This window comes from Trachinotus anak, unplaced genomic scaffold (assembly GCF_046630095.1).
Source record: "Trachinotus anak isolate AG129_WGS33_773 ecotype Australia unplaced genomic scaffold, CSIRO_AGI_Tana_v1 ptg000016l, whole genome shotgun sequence".
Classification (NCBI taxonomy): Eukaryota; Metazoa; Chordata; class Actinopteri; order Carangiformes; family Carangidae; genus Trachinotus; species Trachinotus anak.
In genome coordinates this window covers 14425935-14440962 of record NW_027273867.1, presented here as the reverse complement: position 1 = coordinate 14440962, position 15028 = coordinate 14425935, and the positions used below count along the sequence as shown (strand labels likewise).

General features: G+C 41.6%; 1 protein-coding gene across 1 annotated transcript in view; it reads left to right on the top strand.

The window, feature by feature from the left end:
* The window catches only part of znf704 (zinc finger protein 704), a 44630-nt gene that overhangs the window by 6222 nt on the left and 23380 nt on the right, over nt 1–15028 (top strand). The gene's annotated exons all lie outside the window — the stretch shown is intronic.

Sequence of the window (15028 nt, the reverse complement as noted above, 5' to 3'; positions counted from 1 at the left end):
GTGTGTGTGTGTGTGTGTGTGTGTGTGTGTGTGTGTACAAGCATGCCAGTTCTTTGAGAGTGAGAGCTTGATTCCTGTCCTAGAGGGAGTTTGGCTTGAGGTCATCCTTGCTGAGTTCATTGAAGGTGTATGGCATAGATATGTCATCTCATAAATAGGACTGAGTTTATGTGGGCTGACATCCCATTTTTTTCCAAGTTAACTTTGAAGCTGTTTTGGCAGCCCACTGAATGCAATGCCATTTGACAGGAATCCACTTCACATATACATATTTCATCATATTCCATCATACATGTCACACTGCATGCCTCTTTCCGTTTTCGTTGTGAGCAAAATGTAATTTTTGGATGAACTCCATGTTGTTGCCTTAACTTTCTGAGGCAATTATGGTTATGGGTAAATTACATGCCTCTGGTGGTTTCCCAAATTGTAGAAGTGGTGCAACATGGATTCAAGGCCATGAGAGTCAACTAACAAAGTTAATTGCATCAGTTATGCTCTTGTGCGTGTTTCCTGCTTTGCTTAACAGCAAAGATACTATAGACTTTTACATACTGTGGCCTTATAGTCAAGATAGAAACTAGAACAAATATGCTTGAAATTCTTGTGGGGGAGCAGCTATCACTTTAATGTTTTATTGAAAGTGGGGTACATCATTCCCTCGCACTTTCAGTGACTCTCTTTACACAATACACAGGTGCACACATGCATATGCACACAGACAAATATTATTTTAAGATGGTCAGCATAATCCACCAATAATGCTGGTCCACAACAGTACAATTAAACTTTAATAGGCAGCGCGACACGACAGTGAAGTTCCAGTCTAATAAAGAAACAACACTCTTTCACTATTAAATGTGAAACACTAATATCCCATAGAGCCCTGCACTGTTATCGAACATCACTCCCCATTACTTGTCTCTTGCTGCTGGATGAGTCCAATCGATGGCAAGTTGCTGAAAAGTACAGTAAAAGTCGCCCACTGGAGCAGGTTTATCACTGCGTCCTGAGCCCTGCTTTAAACTTAATAGTTATTTCCTGATGAGTCATTGATTTGGTTCACTCTTGTTTCCCATTAAGAGAAAAAAAGTATTTTTAAATTCAATCTATCACATGGATGAGACAGAAGTTTTACACCTGTCCCACTATAATTACCTCCTTGCATAGGGATTGCAATAATATTGATATTTATGTGGCTATTGTGGAATGGCTTATTGATTATCTCACTGCCCTTGCACAAGTTCAGCTTGTTGCCTCAGCTCAGGGACGACCACTTTATAAGCCAAGTTCCTGTTATCCCCCTAACGAGACCACGTGACAACAAGATAGCCATGGTCAATGTCTTATAAATACTCATCATGCATTAATCCTGATATAATGATCAGGACAAAGCAGGACCTTTTAAAAAGAGTCCATATTTTCAGTTAACACAGACACACACTTCCAAAATTTCAATAACACACCCAAGCTGTGTTCCTGGCCAAATTCCAACAGGAATGTGCTGGAGTTTGCTATGTTTCTATTTAGCCTTTTCAGGCATCTTTGAAGCATCAGAGGTGTAAGAATTGTCAGCAGTAGTCCTCCCATAAGTAGAAACAACCAAATACAAAGGTTAAATTTACTTTTGGTGAGAAGCGATCAGTGTTTCAATAGTGTGCTGAGCTTTATTTTCCTCTGTCTGTTCCTCCACCTTAGTCATCTACTGCCAGGTAAGGGAAAGCCATGTGTAGGTAGGATACCTTTGCACTATCAAGACATCCTGGGAGGTGTGTGTGTGGTTGTATGTGCTCTATGTATAACTTCTGCAAATGTTTGTATAAAGCTATTCTAAAATTATTCTGTTTTTTAAGATTTTGCCTTTATTTGACAGTTGCAGTGAGAGAAGGGTATGGCCTGCAACAGAGGTCGCATAACCTAGTTTCAGTAACTGAGTTTAAAAATTGGGGTGTCTTAAGGTTTCTGTAGAAGTGAGGGGTCACATTTATATCCCCTCTTACATGTTTCATACTTTGAAATATCCTCATAGTTAAAGTTCAGTCAGTTCATCCCTTCTTAATGTCACAGACGTTTTTCATGTCTTAATGAAAAGTCCCAGTTTTTAGCCAACAGCATAGACTTGACATCTAATTATTTTGTGTATAGAACTTCAAAGCCTGGTACTCAAAATCCAAAGATCTATTGTGCTTGTCAAGTGCTAAATCAAACCCACTGCAAAACCAGACTTCAAAAAAAAAAAAAAAATCAATTTCAGCCCCATTTATAAAGACGCTTGCCCAATCAGGAACATGGAAAGTTCATTCTTGCCACATCTTAAGAGCAGGTAAGAGGCTGAGCTCTTTTCTCAGATATCCCTATAGTGACCTCTTCAGTGTACAGCACCATTATTGCCTTAAGATTAAGATCCATGGCTCTCATCCTCTACACACCTGCGACCGATTTTCAGCCCTGCTCCGGCCCCGGGGAAGAAATGGTGTCACCACTGACCACAAAGTAACGTTTATCTCTATTGGAGACGAGGGGGAAGAAGGAGGGAGGCAGGATGCTTGCAGGGATGGTGGAAAGGGGACAAGGGAGTAACAAGGAGTGACGGAAATGTGCATGTGTGTGTGTGTAGAGAAGGACAGCAGGGTAAAGGAGATGGAGAGAGCATGTGTAAGAGTGTGTTGCAGTGAAGATAACAGCAAAAGAGAGCGGAGAGAGAATGCCTGAGGATTTTTTTCAGAGCTAACTCTCCAGAGAAGTCTGACCTTGAGGTTGTTAATTGCACTCTGAAAAGTTCCCTCTCTGCTGGTGATTTACCAAGAAAATGTCGGGCTGTTTGATGGCTCTCCAGGTCCCTTGTAACCCAGATACAATAGGTTTCCTACCTCACTGGGAGTCACTGAAGTACCCCAGTGCCTCATCTGCAATCATTGGGAAAGTAGAGGAAAAATGACAGTGTGCTGTATAGATGTTAGACCTCAGGGGTTTTTTGTAGCTACATTTCATGGGTCTGTCAGCCAGTCCAGCTCTCATTACTTTATTGAGTAGCTTCCTTCATCGTATTTGTTTACAGCACATTTGCTTCACCCGCATTTTGTCAGATCTTGTGCCAAAAATCAATAGGTGTCATTCGATGATTGACCTATTTTCTGCACTGGCCCAACTCCCAAATGCCCAAAGAAATGGTTTCCTTTATGAAACATTTTTAAATGTGCTGTGTCTCAAGATACAGAGGCGGGAATTGCTCGCTATAGCAGATTTCTGATCTGTTTACGCCATACTTACTGTGTGATTCTCTCCTTACCGAATGCTCAGACATCTCCACACATTGTCAGAGTGTGGTCTTAGCCAGCTGCTGGGCCTGCTCCTTCCTCCAAGGGCTTATGTTTTCTCTATGCAGGAAACAGTCAATTGTAACAAGAGCTGGCAGGGGCAGACCAGTGGAAACGAATGACTTGGCTTTTGACAAATAGCATTCTGGAGACTAATTGCTAGCAGGGGAAGTGAAGTATAACCTTAGTTGAAGGGGAAATCAAGAGAGTGCTCTGCTTATTATTGCAAAACCCAAAAACAACAGATCGGGGGGTTCAAATCGTCTTTTCCTCAGATCGCCAACAGTCAGCCCTCCCTTTCTAGCATGAATAAAGTTTACTCATGTTTCTTAAAATAGCTGGACCCTTTGCTGGCCCTCCGCCATGTTATATTTCTTTACTTTTTATATCCCAGCCCAACACAATGACCAGATTTAATTTGATTTATGGTAACTAATCATCTCATGTAGCTGTAAATTAAAGCAAGGAAGCTGGTAGGGGTGAGTGGGACAAACTTCAAAACCAAATTTGATGCCAAAACAACACAGTTTATTATTGTTGATCATTTTTATTGTCGACACATTGCTGAGCGAGCCATGTGTTCCACACTCTGAGCCTAGTGCATCAGCCAGCTCAGACATGGAACAGGGCTAAACTCCCCATCCTGTGCAAAAAGAAGCCCAAAGGGACTGTCAGATTATTGTTTGGCTTGTGATTTGATTTGATTTTGTTTTCCCTCTGTTAGTGGTTTTGTTTGTCTTTAAGGTCATTCTTACCTTTTTGGAACACTGTTATTGCTCTTGCTCCTTTTGCACAATGTGTTTGTGTTTGTGGTGGAGGAGGGCGTTTGAGTTTCGAAATAAGAGAAAGGAGGGGACGGTGGGGCGTGTGCACGAGAGTGGTGCGGGTTCTCCATAGAGCCAGGGACAGAGAGCGAGTGAGAGAGATGCTCAACATTTTCCAAAGAAAACAGTTTTCCTGGTTTGGATGCCAGTGGAGTTCAGAAACCATGAGATTACCATCTGAAAAGACAGCTCTCATGCGCTCTCTCGTTCTCTCTCTCTCTCTCTCTCTCTCTCTTTCTCCCTCTCATTCACAGCCTCACTCTCCCAGTCTCAATGCACTGTTATCTGATTGACCATTGAGGTTTCTTGACCAAACCACTTGTGTCGAGTTAAGTATTCTGTTAAACTTTATCAGATGGGCCTAACAACACAAGGCTAAAAATATCAGAAACAGAAATCTGTGTGTGTGTGTGTGTGTGTGTGTGTGTGTGTGTGTGTGTGTGTGTGTGTGTGTGTGTGTGTGTGTGTGTGTGTTTGTGTGTGTGTGTGTGTGTGTGTGTGTGTGTGTGTGTATACACACACACATACACAAAGGACATTGCCGAACATGTTTAACAGAGGGTTCTTGTTTTTGAGCCACAATAATGGCTTGATTTGGTTTTAAAACAAATGGAAAGGCCACGATTGGTTTCAGTTTGTACAGGCTGTTTATTTGAACTTTATTTTTACACAGTATTAATTGGTCCCTCCAATACTGTTGACTGTGGTATAGTGTGCAAAGCCTGACTAATGACCAGATACTGTATGCACGTATTGAAAACAATCATACAAAGCACTTTGCAGAGTAGTAAATGACGTCAGCAGTAAAAGTGAAACTAACAAGCTCAGTAAGGACAGGTCTTAGAGTAGATTTTAGGAAGGGATTTAAATAAAGGTTTATATTTAGCCAGCATGAGCTTATCAAAACAGTCAGTTACATTGTCTAGGAGCTCTGATGAGAAAAGCTTGATGTTTTCTAATCTTGGCTTTAGAAAATCCAGTAGGGACCAACCTGAGCTCCTCAGTCTGGCTCATGTGGGGTTAAAAGGTCTGTGATAATATCTTGGTACCAGGTGTATTCATGTTTTGAAAGGGATCAGCAAAATCTTAAAATCAATTCTGAGAGTATCGGCTAACCAGTGCAAACACTCTAAAATGAGAGTGATATGATCTCATTTTTGTCAGAGTTACATTAGCTATCCTGTGCACTGTTGTAATATCAGATCCATTCTCAAACCTCCCACTTTCCATCTTTAGTGTCTCTGCATGATATAACTCAGTTTAATAGGACAAAATGAGATCGTCTCTCTGCTGGAAAAGAATAAATGCGCAGGAGATGTGAAAACCAGCTGAGACAAAAGCACCTTGTGTGCCTCAGGTTGTCATTTCTAGCATGACTGATTTTCTTGAGGGAGCACATCTTATTAAACAATGGCCTACACAGATTACTTAAATATCAAGTTAGTGTTTATTGGCTCTTTCTATCTTTATAAGCATGAGCTGCTGACAAGTGCCATGTAGAAAATGTTAGTTTAAATTAGCTTGCCAGTGTTTCCTCTAGGTTGACTGCTACGGGTGGGTGATCTGATAAAAACACTGATATTTTGGCCTGATTGTGAGATATTTGGGGTTGATTGTACTGAATCTCTAATCTCAAATACAGTGGTTGAGTATTTGTGCACCCACCCCACCCTGCTGTTAACTCAGCTTTAGATTTATTGCATGTAGACTAATCAAAGGCAAAGCTCTCACTCTTTGTCAATATCTGTGGCACACTAGCGAGAGCCACATCGAGTGAGTCTGCAGTGGCTCATTGGACAGGTTCTGGCTCCTGAGAAAACGACCACCTGTGATGCCGGAGGAGCAGAATTGTGAGTCTAAATTTATATGCAAATTTGCTCTTTAATTAAGCATGCTGAATACCAGGGAGTGTGAGTGGAGGAATGGCCAACCATGGATTAGTCGACGGTCAGCCTAAATTCACTGTGATCTTTGCCAAAGCACTGGACTGTGGCAAACATGTGCAGGCAATGTGTGTGTTGTTGTTGTGATCTCAATTCAAGATTTATATTCACTTGAACAACAAAAGACTTAAGAGCTCCTTGCTTAGTTTAGTGGCGTACATTGGGCATGCTAATTACATCAGTTTTTGAGAATAGAAAGATTATCATAACATCTGTACCATTTTTCACCCTGAGGGTTCACCTCAGGGAGTTCAGAAGAAATACACCCTCTATTTTATCTGAATAACATATTTGACTCTCTAGAAGCCCTATGCCGATTACTTTGACACTATTAGTCGCATTGACTGATTATGTGTAACATTCATTTTGAAGCCATCAGCAAAAAATCTATTTTCAGTTATTAATGTTGAGAATAAACATAACGCATCTTCTTAGGAGTTTAAACACCCTTTATGGTGTCAAGGGAGTGTGACTAAATGTGCAGGCCTGACAGCACCAGTGCCATGAATTAACAGATGAATCAATCTAAAGCCTTAAAGAAAATGTCACCAATATGCTAATTTGTCCTGAATTGCAGTAGTTTTATCTGTAATGTAGTTTTGTGCTCAATCATTTCCTGCCTACTATCTATAATGCATAGTGCGGGGCCTCAAAGCCAATGTTTATGTGACAGCAGGCTCTGTGGGCCCTCTGTTGCTTCAGACTAATCCATAGTCCCCAGCTTTAATGGACTGATGGCACAGAGTGCTATAGGAGAGAAAAAATCTCTAATTGATTCTATCGACAGATGTGCATTATGGTGATCCACGTTATATACGAGGTTGTACTAATTGACAGCAGTGTTAAGTGTCACACATTGTGTCCAAACAGAAGCACTAATGAGGAGATGAAATTAGTGTATAGTCCATTAAACAGCCATCTTCTGAGGTATAAAGTGGAACTTTTACCCAAACCGGGCAGTGAAGTCAGCACACTGTGTTAATGTCAGTTCATTAAATGATGAGAAATGTGTAATAATCATTTCACACGCGTTGCGTCTTGAACTAGGAAGATGGACTCATACACCACTTATCATACAACACCTATGCTCATTTGGCTCTAGCATGCAGCGTGAACTACTATTATTTCTTTGAACTGACAATATTTCAGTAAAATTTGAGCAATGCTTCAAATGATCTTTAATACACTGTTTATAACTTTGTCATGATATAGCATCACTGACCTACAATGCTAGAACATGACAATATTGTTTTGAAATTTTATTAATGTTCCAACAAAACTGCATGTAGAATTTTCTTTGGACCTAGGTGTTTGATCATTTGATCACTTCATGTTTTCTGTATTAAACTGAAGTCAGTTAACTTGTTTTTCCATGAAGTAGCAGCACATTAACCATCTGTGTTTATTGAAAACGAGTATTCAAGCAGTTGTTTGTATTGGTTTTTACCTAATATTCAGAAAAAGTAGAGCTTTTTTTTTTTAATTAATTTGTCTGTTCAATAAATAATAAAAGCTCTATCAATAAAGAAAAAAAACTCCAATCTGCACATGAAAAACAAATCTTGAGTACAAAATGTACAAAACACAGATTGCAAGTTGAATTATTTTGCACCTCCTGTCATAATTTGGTATTAATATTACTGTACTGACCCTGGCAAAGTTTTGGTTTGGGGCAAAGACATTGTGACACAGTGGGGAGGCGACATGCTTCTCAAGTGTAACCTATTAAAAACAAACCCTGCAGAAGTACTCCCTCCCTGCATTATTTCTAATTATGGCCATCAATTTTGAGGCTCCATTGACCTGTCTGTTGTGAATTATTGATATCTGTCAGGCTGACAGGCTTTATTAATTAAAATGGAGATGTACTAATTAAGAGCACGGCATGAGGGTGTCATAATTATAGCCCCGTTTTAATTTGAGTGTCGCTCATCAATTTTATCGCAGTTTAGCAGAGTGGGCGCGGCATGACAGAGGGGTGGGCGAAGATAGGGTGGAGGTGCCCTTATGTGACATGTGTGGGTCTGCGTGAATGTATGTGTGTCATGGTATACGTGCACTAGCCATCATTTGATACCATTCCAACTTGCCGCTTCTCAGATTGTCAGCACCGCATGCTTTAAAGATCACATTATAATGACTTCCTTTCTTTGTTCATGACAGTTTGCATGAGAACATTAATTATTCTTTGACAGGCCCATCCAACGGCAGAACACATCCGCTGTGCACGTAATTCTAACGTGGGCCTTTCTTAAATGTTCGTTTAATCGACTGAGACGCTCAGTTTGATGAACAGGGGAGTGATATGAAAAACAGTTTTTGTGTGCTTCTGCAATTTGCCCTAGTCTCACGCAGACACACATTTTAAAAGGGAGCAGTGTGATTCCTCCCAGATGAGAGTCTATCTTCTGGACTTGGACTGAAACGTGGAAAAATGCTGTGAAGAACTGTGACTGCCAAACAGTTCAGTGTGGCTTGCTTAGTATGGTTCAGTGCATCTGTTTATGAGAGTATTTGTGTGTGTGTGCGCGTGTGTGTGTGCGCGCGTGTGTGTGCGCGTGTGTGTGTGCGCGCGCGCGTGTGTGTGTGTGTGTGCACGCGTTTACTCTGACTCACATGCATCTGCGGGAATGTTAACACACATGAAGATTATGGAAGCAGGGATTTCATATGATTAAATATCAGCTCAGCTATATTATTCACCAGTGGCATCTCTCTATGCCCCCCAGCCCCCCACCCCACCCGTGTCATATCGGGTCACAACACAGGTGTCTCTCCTTTCCTAACGGATGTTCTGCAGCCACTCAGTTAAATCTCACATCTCCCTGCGTGTCCTTCAACTCTCTCAAGCAATGTTTTTACCACCACACTGTCAATACTGTCAATAGTGTCTGTACCAGAGCAATCTCAGACAAGTCACTGATAATGATAGGACACCAATTACCTACCAATTAGCAGTTTGGAAGGACAAGACATGACACCATCCTGATAGTAAACTGACCTTGAATCCCCAAAGTGTCCTTCAGTGTTGGCAAAAGAACACATGTCCAGAGCAAACAAGTAAACGTTTATTGTTATCAGGTTCCTTGTCAGGCTGTAAAATGGTTTAAGGTAGACTGTCAGAGCATATTCCTGTACATCTACACAATCATCACAACCACTCAGAATTTAAGTTGTGTAACAAATTTGTAGACTAGACAGCGCCTTCATATGATCCTAACTCGTGTAATGAATCAAAACCATGACGCCTACACTAGTGTTAATTCCCAGATGTAGTATGGATCCACCTTCTGGACTAACAGATGTATTAAAGATATTCACACCACGGGAGAAGCTATAATGTGCTTAGCGAGGTGGCATGTAATTTCACCTCCAAGATAGCAAAAAGATCTTTCACACAAGCAGCAGTCTTACAAATTGAAAGAGGTGTTCATGCAGAGGACCTTTCAGTGCAGATTTGCTTGATTTACTCTTCATTTTCTTTGCTAGAATCCCATTTAATGACGGAAATAACATCTAGGCTACAAAAAAAATGAGAAAACCATTTGACATGCAGCATCTCAGTTGGCATCGTCTGAATTCTGCTCAACACTGTTGAAACCAGTGTACAGTTAAATAAGCCAGACATTTAGTCAAAACTATCCCACAGATGTCTTCCTCAACAAAGAGACCTTATGTTGTGAGGAGGGAGTGATAAAGTTAATTGAAAGTTAGCCATTTGTTAGTCCGACATCTGAGAGCCATCTGCCGGGGCCGATCCACATAAAATTGTTCCCGAATAGGACAACAGTAGAATATCCTTTTACTTCATAATCCAATAAGGGGCTTCAGTGGTCTTTGGTGTCTCCAATAAGATCTAAAGCTGCAAGGAGGCAGCAGACCAGAACTGTAAATAACCCACTAGGCACTTCCAAAAGAAAATTTAAAAGGCAATCCATCATCTGTTGGGTTTCTAGCTCACACACTTGGCCACATATACATACAGTAGATCCTAACAAAGAGAAACAGATATGGCAGCTTTTTATTATTTTATCATTCCTTAAAGTGGAACTGCATGTGGGAGACTCACAGGTGGACTGAAGTTGTTTTGACGCAAATAGCTTAATGTTTTGAAAATGTGACACATGCTCCTCTCATCTCAGTCTTTTGAAGTACTCTCAACTTTGTATATCTGTTTACTCTATTATTGTTGCTTTCTTCTTTTTGACTTTCCCTCAGAAATCAACATTTAAAAGCCTTAAAATGAATAACAACCTCTTTTTGTGGTGCTAAAATCATCAAACTTTAGCTGGTGGACCCCAGCTGCTTCACAAACGTATCAAATCATAATTGGCCCTTGCCACACACCCACCCAACCTTTCAAATAAGATAAAGCTTCAATTGTTGTATCTCTTCTCTGTAGGGGTTCTGTGTAATATTCTCTCTGTCTTTAACTCACACTCACTTTCTCTTTGTCTCCCTCTCTCTGCCGTCCTTTGTTCTTCAAAGACATTTGTCATTAGCTTCACTAGCTTCACCTGCAAGCCGGCAGGCAGTGGCATGGTTACCACAAACACAGACACACACACACACACACACACACACACACACACACACACACACACACACACACACACACACACGACCCCCTGAAGGTAAAGGTTAGATTTTCACTGTTCTGCCTATCTTCAGTTTGTTGTCCCTTGTCAATGTACAGAACAGCTTGTAAGAGGCTAAACAGTCAGCAGTGGCACTTTTAGCTTTGGGGTTAATCTGGTGTGTGGATGTACGTGAGTGTACGGAGGTGTTGGAATTCAGAAGACAGCTGGTACAGTTACCCCCTCAACCCCCACTGGGAGAGGCTGTTCAGACCATCTCCTGTTTTCCTCACATACACACATACACCCCACCCCCACCATCATAGGGTTTTTAATATCAACAAGGCAGCAGTTTGCCCAAACTACACACTTATCACCCCCCTCCCGCCTCCTCTCCTGTCCCTCCCTGTAAACAATGGGAGCCAGTGGCTTTGGTCATGTGAGCGACCAGCATCTGCAGACGAGGTTGTTATTGTTTTGATTTGGGTTCCACATGCTGAACTTTACTCCCATGTGAGCGACACTGCGCGCGCGTGTGCGTGCGTGTGTGTGTGTGTGCATGCGTGCAATCATTTTAGGGGTTTGGGCCGGGTGGGACTCCGATGTTCTGCCAAACTAGAGGGCTGTCGGCAGAACTTGTGTACGTATTTTTGCATGTGTGCCTGAGTGTGTATTTGTATGTGTGTGAGGATTGTGGTAGTTTTGGCAGCATTACCTCACTATGAGCTGAAAATGGATGTGTTTACCAGGGTCTCTCTCTCTCTCTCTCTCTCTCTCTCTCTCTCTCTCTCTCTCTCTCTCTCTCTCTCTCTCTCTCTCTCTCTCTCTCTCTCTCTCTCTCTCTCTCTCTCTCTCTCTCTCTCTCTCTCTCTCTCTCTCTCTCTCTCTTTCTTAAAGATCCCTCTCTTATTTTCTCTCTTGCAAGTGTTTGAGGCTCACAGCCTTGATGGAGGGAAACATAACACCCCTATTAGACACAAACACACACACAAAAGCACTTTCTGGAGTTTATGTCTGCAAATGTTAAATGCACAAACAACACACATACACACAACCATGTTACACAGCCAAAGTCTTCCATATAGCATGCATAATTCATAACCTCCCATTGACATCTATGTAAACATTGGTGCTTCTGTCAGTGGCTCTGTAGCGGGTCTTTGTTGGAGGGTTGGAAGTTTAGTAAAATCCTCCTTTACTCAGCTCCAACACACTTTAATCCAGCAAGAACTTATCTCAAGGAACCCATTGTTTTTATATCCTCTGCTGACTTGTTACAAGTGAGTTAAAGCCACAATTTTCACTTATCTGAATACAGATGTCCAGTATATTTTTATGTAATGTATTGTGCGTGTCAAAAATAATGTTGAGGTTTTGTATAGCTCTTTGTCATCCATGCTCCAGTGCTGGGATTTGATGGCCAATGTTAGTATTACATCAGATTAGAGGTCTATGTTTTCTACGGAAGGAAGGCTGAGTGAATCTATGTGCTGCGTACAGCTCTACAATGAAGCAACAACACAAACCACAACGTTAGACATCTTTTATGTCATATTATGAGAAGTGTAACAAAATTAGTCTAGTTGCAGAATGGGAAACAATATGGCGGATTTACCAGGTAGCAAGAAAGAACACCTCTTGGCAGAGCCGCATTCATGTCCAAGAGATATCCATGACGAAGGGCAATGTTATGCAACACACGACATGCCACGAAGAATGCTCCACCCTGTTGTGGGCTATGTTCTAATGTTCCACAGGACTTCTCCAAACATCTTAAGCACATTTCTACGGAAATCAAACACACTTGGCGCATATTAGTATCTTGATAATGTGCACTTAAAAGAAACTGTGAAATATGGTGCCATTGACTTCATTGCCATTGACTACTGATCTATCCGACAATCACTGCCTCAAGATAGCGATGCAGCAACAATGTGCCTGACCACACCTCATTCTTTAGACCAACATGCCCATGGGCACTCTATGGGTGCACGTGCATTTGCTCTTTAAGCAAGGTGGGCGCTGGATGGGAAAATGACAACTGTCGGTCTGAAACTGTTGCGCTTTGAGCCACTTTGCACCGGGTATAATATAGGGCTCAGGTATCACTGCTCATCTAAAACAAAGACCAAACTGGATAAAATCCTCGTCTTCCTCCCACTCTCCCTTTCTTTCCTCACCTTTTTGTCTCAGTTTCTCCCACTGACAGTACACTTTTCCCTCCCACTGTCCATTCCCCTGCCTTTCTTTTTTATTCCTGCCGCCTCTCTTTCATCGTACCCCTTTACCCAGATGGCTGGATGAGCTTTCCATTGTTGCTTTCCACCTCTCTCCCTTTCTCTCCCCGTCCTGCTTTCACCTCCCCTGACTCGCTCTGTGCTATCTTGCGTTCTCCATCTCTGTTTTCCCGCTCATTTCCCCCTTCGCTCCCTCATGATCTGTGTCTCTCCCACCCTCCCACACTTTAGCCCTCCCCTCTCTTCCTTTGTCTCCTCTCGCCTGCCTGCTTTGTGTGTGTGTGTGTGTGTGTGTGTGTGTGTGTGTGTGTGTGTGTGTGTGTGTGTGTGTGTGTGTGTGTGTGTGTGTGAGAGTGAGAGAGAGACTGTTTTTCCTCTGACTGACAGAGAGAGATGTTAGCCCACTGCTGAGCTATGTGCTAGCGTTGTAGAGGAGGTGGTGTGGCCAACTTACACCAGCATATGAAATCTGTAGTGACAGTCACAGTGAGGCGAGTACAAGTTGTTTGTCTGAGCGTTTTCTGACAAACAACTGTGTCGAATTTTGGCACCAAGGCAATCTCAAAATTGGATTTCTGCCTGCTCACTCCACAAATTTCACTACTGTCTAATTGCTTCCAGTTGGTTGTTTCCACAGGGGAAATGTTAGTTATATAGAAAATAGCGGTAATTAATAATATACATAGAAATTAAAAATGCGGTATACTGACCATGCATACAGATTCTATACCCACAAAACACACCCACACATGCACATTTCTAATTATGTATGCAAATATGCCAATCATTTGCATTTAACCCCCACAGGAAGGGTTAATGATTAATGATGGGTGCACAGTCACACATTTACAACTGATTATGATATCACAGATAGAGGGATAGACAGCAAAGAGGCATTCTTGACTCAGTTGTGTTTCATGTTATTTATTTATAATCCAAGTTTGTTATGTTTTTGTTTTCCTCTTGAACACCGGCTGTTGTAAACAAAGGCATGCTGCCTTGACCCTAATGCTAAGTGACAATTGGAATGTAGGTGGCTGAAACTGTCCATCAATTCATTGCAGCGACTGCGGCCGCTCAGAGCGTTTGCTGTGAAAATGTGCGCAGCATACTGACAAACACACACACACACACACACACACACACACACACACACAGGTGGTGGAAGTGAAACTCTAGAGTCCAGACATAATTATGTAGCTTAAAGGGTTTTACTTTGGGAAGTTTCCTGTTTTGTTGCTGTATTTATTAATTGGAGGCACATTTAGAAAGCAGGTTGAATCACTCTGCAAACCAAGGGGCGGGATCTGCTTTAAAACAATGCTGCTGTGCTACACAACAAAGAATAATCAATAATGCCACTGTAATGTGAAGTATTTGTATTTGTTTGCGGGACCTATTGATTCCTATGATACCTGCTTTTTCTGTCATTATCCAATGCCTCTTATCTGTTCTTTTGTGCTGTAATATGTTTCAAAACACAAATGTGCATACTGTAGTATTGTGTGCAAGATAGGCAGTGAAATCTTTCCTCCAACACTGTCGACAAGGGAGGTCAAATCCAATCAACCAATAGTCAAAGTTGCCTTTGACTGTTGTTGTGTACTCACAACAAAAAGCCCCATGGTAGGCAGTGAGCGCTTTGTTCCTCTTCACCCTAAGTTTCACATTTGATACAGCACCTCCTGCTAGGAGGAGGGCTTGCATCATAGGAGGCGTTATGTTGTTGGAGTCCTAGAAATGATGCCAGAAAAAAATGAGGCCACAAACAAAAGCTTAGACAGTTGAAGACAGCGCTCTACGTACGAGAATTGCTTGTGACTATTTCATAGTTTTTCACATTGGTGTGTTTTTTGTGATTAAAGTTGCAAATACAGCAACATGTCTGTCTCTATCTAAGACACTGAACTGGATATTTAGCTGTTGTATGACCAATACATACAAGTATCAAAGCAACTCCTTATGTTATTCTCCTGTTATTATCAAAGTGTGCATTTTAAAGTTTGTATAAATATATTGTTTTTACAGAGCTGCCATCATAAATGAGCATTTGCTATGTGTGGCTGAATAAATATGGGATAATGGAGCAGAGCAATCTTTTTGTGGACTTGTTGACATGGATGAGAGAGA